The sequence below is a fragment of the Chelonia mydas genome, chromosome 10 (genome assembly GCF_015237465.2).
Source record: "Chelonia mydas isolate rCheMyd1 chromosome 10, rCheMyd1.pri.v2, whole genome shotgun sequence".
Lineage (NCBI taxonomy): Eukaryota > Metazoa > Chordata > Testudines > Cheloniidae > Chelonia > Chelonia mydas.
Genome location: NC_051250.2, coordinates 45,860,845 through 45,868,509, shown reverse-complemented (window position 1 = coordinate 45,868,509; position 7,665 = coordinate 45,860,845). Strand labels below are relative to the sequence as shown.

Sequence of the window (7,665 nt, the reverse complement as noted above, 5' to 3'; positions counted from 1 at the left end):
GGGGAAAGGATTGGGCCCAGACTAGGAAGGACTCTAGTCTGTGAAAGAAGCTTATTGGAACATCTCTGAGGGTGAGATATTACCTGTAATCAGTTTCTTAATGTATTAGGCTTAGACTTGTGTGTTTTTGCTTTATTTTGCTTGGTGACTTACTTTGTTCTGTCTGTTATTACTTCAAACCACTTAAATCCTTTTTTATACTTAATAAAGTCACTTCTGTTTATTAATAAACTCAGAGTAAGTGATTAATACCTGGGGGAGAAACAGCTGTGGATATCTCTCTATCAGTGTTATAGAGGGTGGACAATTTATGAGTTTACCCTGTATAAGCTTTATACAGAGTAAAATGGATTTATTTGGGGTATGGATCCTATTGGGAACTGCGTATCTGGGTGCTGGAGAGGTAACCTGCTGGGCTGTTTTTTAGTTAAAGTCTGCAGCTTTGGGGGTGTGGCCCAGACCCCAAGTCTGTGTTGCAGCAGGTTAGCGTGTCTGGCTCAACAAGGTAGAGTTCTGGAGTCCCAAGCTGGCAGGGAAGACTACTTATTATTAACTTTTTATTGTTTTTGCCAGTTAACTTATTTTATTTGGCTGGTTTCTATTGACTATTATTAGCAATTTATTTGTTATAATAAGCTATTAAGTCTATCGTTAGCACTTACTATTTATTAATGATCTAACAGGGCAGGAATGGGGAGGGCTTGAATTAGTGTAGTGATGGTTTTAATGCTCTGTTTGCTGCCTGGCCTCATTGCAGAGTCCATGGGTGTCTCGACCAGCATGGAAGAACAGCCCCCTAGGGGCCGAAGCTAAGGAGTACTGTATCTGTCTCTCTGCGTCTCTGCCAGTATGAGAGGGGAGCAAGCGTGCAGGGCTGGCTGCGCGGAGAGTGTCCAGCAATGACACAGTGACCCGTGGTGTGGGATTGCTGATGGGCCTCAGGTATGTGCTAATTCACTGTGGGTTTGGGTGTGTGCGTGCAGAGCCTTTCATTATTATCATCAGCACTTTAATGGTCCCTGCCAAGGAAATGGGTGTGTTATCAGTTGTGCCAAGTGTCGTGCCCTTGACAACTCTGTTGTGCCTGTCCACATAGCTGAGAGCATGAGAGCACTTCCAGTAGCAATGTGTGGGGTCTTGTGCGCAGAGCTACCAGCCAGCAGCACGTGACTTCTAATTCCAGCTTTTCCACTCACTGGTGTGAATATTTCTGGGCTCTCCACCACTTTTTTTATTAACCACAAAGCAATCCTGCAACTTTAGGCACAGAGAGCTGTCATTCGCGCATCTGACAGCTGATCTAACAGAGAGACTGCTCATGGTCACTTCGGGCAGAAGAACTCAATCTCTAAATTGGCAGACCAGATCCATGGCTTAGCTGCTTTGCCACTCTGCCTTGCTGAATGAATATGCCAAATTATGTACTTGATATGCTGTCACTAACCCCTAAACCAGGGGCGGGCAAACTTTTTGGACTGAGGGCCACATCGGGTTTCTGTGCCTCCCCAAACAGCCAGGCTTGGCCCGGCCCCCACCCCGTATCCAATCCCCCCTGCTTCTCGCCCACTGGCAGCCCCCCCGGGACTCCTGCCTCATCCAACCCCCCGGTCCCCTGACCGCCCCTGAACCCCCCACCCCATCCAACCCTTCCTCTCATTCCTGACTGCCCCCCTGGGACCCGTGCCCCATCCAACCACCTCTTCTCCCTGTCCCCTGACCGCCCGCAGGATCCCCGTCCCCATTCAACCCCCGTTCCCCGCCTTCTGACTGCCCCGACCCCTGTCCATCACCCCGAACTCCCCTGCCATCTATCCAACCCCCCCTGCTCCCTTCCCCCTTACCGCGCAGCCTGGAGCACCGGTGGCTGGCGGTGCTACAGCCGCACCACCCAGAGCACCAGGACAGGCAGCCAATGGAACCAGCCACGCCACCCGCACAGCACAGAGCACCGGGTCAGGCCGCGGTTCTGCAGCTGCGCTGCCGCCCAGAGCATTGCGCCATCGGCACAGTGAGCTGAGGTTGCGGGGGAGGGGGAACAGCAGGGGAGGGGCCAGGGCGAGCCTCCCAGGCCAGGAGCTCAGGGACCAGGCAGGAGGGTCCCGCGGGCCGGATATGGCCTGCGGGCCATAGTTTGCAACCTCTGCCCTCAATCGTACTTTCCTCCCAGAACCAGCAATAGAACCCACATATCCTGATTCTCAATATGCCACTGCTGTCTCACCAAGAGTTGTGTGACCCACTGGCAAAGAGTGTGTTGTGGGCCCAGTTACAGACTCAGCCACGCTAAGACAAACAGCTCTAATACTAGTTCCTCTTCAGACCACTGTCGTTTGAGTTCCTCCAGTGTATCTAAAGATCATGGGTTCATATCTTGTTGATGACCCAGGGGAGGGGGGGAAATACATTAAAGACTATCCTAGGAAAGTAGGAATCACCAGGCCATGCTGGATGACACCCCTGCTCCATTCTAATCCAGCATTCTGTCTCTGAATGGCTAAGAATCCTCCAGTCGGCTGGTGTGAATAATCTACCCCCCTCCCTCCCCGCCACAGGTGTCATCCTGGTTTCTTAGGCCCAGATCCTCAAAGATATTTAGGATCCCAACTCCCCTGGATTTCAATGAGAGTTAGACCTCTCATTATCTGAGAGGAACTTGGACTTTATGCATATAGACAAAGGGGCTAAATTTAGCACAGATGGGTAACCTTAGTTCTGGTGTTCCTGCACGTACTGAATCTACCCAAGTTTCTAAAAGCGGAAGTTCATGATTATATGCAAAATAGACCACTAAGTAATTTGCATAAAACATCACTTGTCAAACTGTGTGGAACTTGGTAGATATGGGCTTGTCAATACAGGGAACCTGATCAGCATAGGTAGTATGGAATAGCTTCCCATGTGAACACTCAAGCACTTTGATTCCAGAATAATTACTCCACTTTGGAACAGTATGAATTATTCCAGAATAAAGTCACTTTTATTCTGGATTAGTTATTGTGAAATAGCTTATTCCACAAAAGCTATTCCGGTCAATTTCCCCGTGTAGATGAGCCCTATGGAGTGTTCGTCAGATCTCAGTAGCAGAACCCCCAGACACTAGTCAGGTTCGTGTCCCAGTGATGTGTTGGGTGCTGCTCAAACACATAATAGGATAGTGCCTGATGCAGTGAAGAAGAGGCAGCAGGGAGCTGGCCGTGTCTGTCTTACACCTGGGACCGCTGGGGAGGCTGAGCCTGAGAGTAGGTCTACGCTTATGGGGTGTGTACGGTAGAAACACTGGATGTCCAGCTAGGAGTGGTATGAATAGCAGTGTAGATGGTGAGGCATGGTTTACGTGAGTAGAGTGCCCTACATGCCTGAACCCTAGGGTATATACCCTACCTGGCTCTCTACACGCTGTTGTATTAATTTAGATGGAATATAGGGGCTAAAGGTGTTCACACAACCCAGTCACTGAGCAACATTAAACAAGGTCTGTGGTTTGGTATTCAGAGACCATGCCTGCTTAGTGCCATGGCAAGCACACCCTTAAACAAATTTTAACCTCTTACTAAGGATACAGTAAAGATGGGGAAACTGTTACAGCCTTTGCAATGTAAAGTATTAAATGAGGCTTTCATTTCAACATCATCCCTTGTATCCTTTCCCGTTAGCTGGAGAGGGGTTTAAAAGGAGAAAACGCTTGTGTGACAGTCTCTTAGATGGTATCAAAGATGGTAATAACTGTCCTTTCTGGGGAAAAGACAAGAAGTTAGGTGAGATGAACTGGCGCTGTTGTTAAGGTCCGATCCCATTTCATCCCAGCTGGTGGTTGGGATTCAGGTGGAAATGGTAGGGGTAGTGATGTCATCTGGCTTCTTCTCTCTGGCCTGTTCTGGTCAGGACATCTCTCAGGATCAGGATGATGAAGGCCTGGGGTCAGGAGCAGCAGAAGGTCCCTAAAAGTGTGGGGGGGGGGCACACTGCCGCTTCCCCATGAGGCCTTGCCCCCCACTCACTCCTCTCTGTCCCCTTCGCCCCCTGTTGCTTGCCCTTATGGCTGGTAAAAAAGTGGGGCATGTGGCCCTCTGGTCTGCCCATTCCAGTGCCCCTGCCTGGGGCCCCCGGAGATGGTGAGGGTGGCAGCCATGATGGTGGAGCTCGCTCCAGTAGCCTCCTTCTGTTCTTCCCCTCTCTTCGTCTTGTTCTTTTGTAGGCGCCCCACACAATCTTCCTTTTAAGGGTCCCAAAAAGAGAGCAATTGGTGGAAGAGCCCAGCCTCCCATTGTTTTGTCTACCAATTAGGCCTAATATCTGACACGCCAATTTTAGTTAATTCTAGCTCCACATCATCTGTTTTTAATAAGCACAACTTGAACAGTCCTTGGATTATATCAACATGGCCTCTTTGGCTTAGACTAATCCAGTTTCTGTGTCTGGTTTTCTTGCATCTGTTTCCATCCACATTTGTTAGAGTATGTCTGCACTATGAAGTTAGGTCGAATTTATAGAAGTCGGTTTTGTAGAAAACGTTTTTATACAGTCGATTGTGTGTGTCCCCACACAAATGCTCTAAGTGCATGTAGTCGGCGGAGTGTGTTTACAGTACTGAGGCAACCGTCGACTTCCGGAGCGTTGCACTGTGGGTGGCTATCCCACAGTTCCCGCAGTCTCCGCTGCCCATTTGAATTCTGGGTAGAAATCCCAGTGCCTGATGGGGCTAAAACATTGTCGCGGGTTGTTCTGGGTACATATTGTCAGGCCTCCGTCCCTCCGTGAAAGGAAGGGCAGACAATCGTTTTGCGCCTTTTTTCTTGAGTTACCTGTGCAGACACCATAGCACGGCAAGCATGGAGCCCACTCAGCTAACCGTCACCGTATGTCTTCTGGGTGCTGGCAGACGTGGTACTGCATTTCTACACAGCAGCAGTTAATTGCCTTTTGGCAGCAGACAGTGCAGTATGACTGGTAGCCGTCGTCGACGTAGACCGTCCTGGGTGCTCTTTTAACCGGGTGCCTGGGCAAACATGGGAGTGACTCAGCCAGGTCATTTCCCTTGTTTCGTCTCATGGCGATTGAGTCCTACCGGTAGTGCACTGTCTTTTAATCTGCAGCTAGCAGAAGACGATGGCCAGTAGTCATACTGCACCGTCTTCTGCCGAGCACCCAGGAGATGACGATGGCTAGCGGTCGTACTGCACAGTCTGCTGCCAGTAAGCTGTATAAAGATAGATGAAGTGGCTCAAAACAAGAAATAGACCAGATTTGTTTTGTATTCATTTTCTCCTCCCTCCCTCCCTCCCTCCCTCCCTCTGTGAAAGCAATGATCTGTTAAACCCAGTTTTGAGTTCTATCCTTGAGGTTTTGAGTTCTATCCTTGAGGGGGCCATTCAGTTTCTCGCAAAGCCACCCCCTTTGTTGATTTTAATTCCCTGTAAGCCATGTCATCAGTCATCCCTCCCTCAGGGCAATGGCAGACAATCGTTCCGCACCTTTTTTCTATGCAGACGCCATACCACGGCAAGCATGGAGCCCTCTCAGATCACTTTGGCAATTAGGAGCACATTAAACACCACACGCATTATCCAGCAGTATATGCAGCACCAGAACCTGGCAGAGCGATACCGGGCGAGTAGGCAACGTCAGCGTGGTGATGAGAGTGATGAGGACGTGGACACAGATTTCTCTCAAAGCACGGGCCCCGGCAACGTGGGCATCATGGTGCTAATGGGGCAGGCTCATGCGGTGGAACGCCAATTCTGGGCCCGGGAAACAAGCACCGACTGGTGGGACCGCATAGTGTTGCAGGTCTGGGACGATTCCCAGTGGCTGCGAAACTTTCGCATGCGTAAGGGCACTTTCATGGTCACCTCTGCTGATGAGCTCTGCATGGTCACCTGCAGCTTGCCACACTGGCCAAACAGGAAATTGAAATTCAAGAATTCGTGAGCCTTTTCCTGTCTACCTGGCCAGTGCATCTGAGTTGAGAGTGCTGTCCAGAGCGGTCACAATGGAGCACTCTGGGATAGCTCCCGGAGGCCAATACCGTCTAATTGCGTCCACAGTACCCCAAATTCGACCCAGCAAGGCCGATTTTAGCGCTAATCCCCTTGTCGGGGGTGGAGTAAGGAAATTGATTTTAAGAGCCCTTTAAGTCGAAAAAAAGGGCTTCGTCGTGTGGACGGGTGCAGGGTTAAATCGATTTAACGCTGCTAAATTCGACCTCAACTCCTAGTGTAGACCAGGGCTTAGTTTTGATTATGGTGACGTTTTATGAATTTACACTCACTTTTTACAGTTAAACTCACAATTAGGGTAAATCTGTACACCCAATTGTCACAGCAATGCCCAAGCCGTGCCTCTGATGTCTACACTGCTGTTTTTAGAAGTGTAGTGTCCCCCTGCCTTCCCCCTGTCAGAGCCTTTCCCCGACACAGTGAAAGACTCCATCAGGGAAAGGCTCTGGTAGTGGGGAATTGCCAGAGCCTTTCCCTTCTGCTTCCCCCATGCCGGAGCCTTTCACTGCCACATGTAGCTACATGCCATGTGGGTGTGGAAAAAGCCTGCCTTTCACTGGGGCGTAGAGCTACGTGTACCTTACGTCAGTGGTTCTCAAAGCCGGTCCGCCGCTTGTTCAGGGAAAGCCCCTGGCAGGCTAGGCAGGTTTGTTTATCTGCCGCATCCGCAGGTTCAGCCGATTGCGGCTCCCACTGGCCGCGGTTCGCTGCTCCAGGCCAATGGGGGCTGCGGGAAGCGGCGCGGGCCAAGAGACACTCCAGGTCAGTGGGAGCCACGATCGGCCGAACCTGTGGACGCGGCAGATAAACAAATCAGTCTGGCCCACCAGGGGCTTTCCCTGCACAAGCGGTGGACCGGCTTTGAGAGCCACTGCCTTACATGCTGCTGTAAGTGTAGGCCAGGTCTGAGTCTGTCCAGTGGGTTCTGAGAAGTGGCCAGTAGCATTGGGCTAATAGTGGCCAATTTTGTATGCTGCTTGGTGATTTACAGCTGGAAAAGCCTCAAACACAGTGTATTTGTGCAAGCCCCCTTACCCAGGTGTGTGAATAAGGCAGTGAGAGCTGCAGGGCCTGGGGAAAGAGGCTGTAGAATCAGGAGCCCTGACTACCAGGTTGGTCTCTGACTCGCTTTCCTTTGAAAGCATTCAGTGGCCTCATGGTTGATCCTGATGCTGAATTGTGGCCTCAACTTTGTCCCGGGAGTGAAGCAATTCTGGGCCACAGGGATTTCTTTAGAAGAGGGTTTGGCTGAATGAGGCCAAGGAGGCTCACTCAGGAGTGAAGGGAGTTTTTCATGGGGTAGTCTAAAGATTGGAGTGTGATCCTACAGCAAGGTCAGTAATATGGCATAGCTGCCCAAATGCTCCAGGCCCAATAAATGGGACCACCTAGGTGTTGGACTCCGCCCCTTCCCCTGAGCTGGGGAAACCTCTTTCGTGGGTGAATACCCACTTTGTCAGATGCATGTAGTGGAAATTTTCAGAGGCAGGTATAAATATGCAAGCAAGAATCAGGCTAGGGATAACGAGGTTATTTAATAATGGGCTTTTCAGTCTAGCACAGAAAGGTCTAATACAATCCAGCCGGAAGTTGAAGCTAGACAAATTGAGACTGGAAATAAAGTGTAATTTTTTAACAGTGAGAGTCATTAACCATTGGAACAATTTGG

The 7,665-nt window shown here is 50.2% G+C and overlaps 1 protein-coding gene across 1 annotated transcript in view; it reads left to right on the top strand.

Moving 5' to 3' along the window:
- The first annotated feature begins 32 nt into the window (after positions 1-32).
- SEMA7A (semaphorin 7A (John Milton Hagen blood group)) overlaps positions 33-7,665 on the top strand; it is a 75,090-nt gene continuing 67,457 nt past the window's right edge. Inside the window, exons 1-2 of the mRNA XM_037911406.2 lie at positions 33-71; positions 758-942. The gene's annotated coding sequence lies outside the window, so the exon portion shown is untranslated. The remainder of the gene's footprint in view (positions 72-757; positions 943-7,665) is intronic.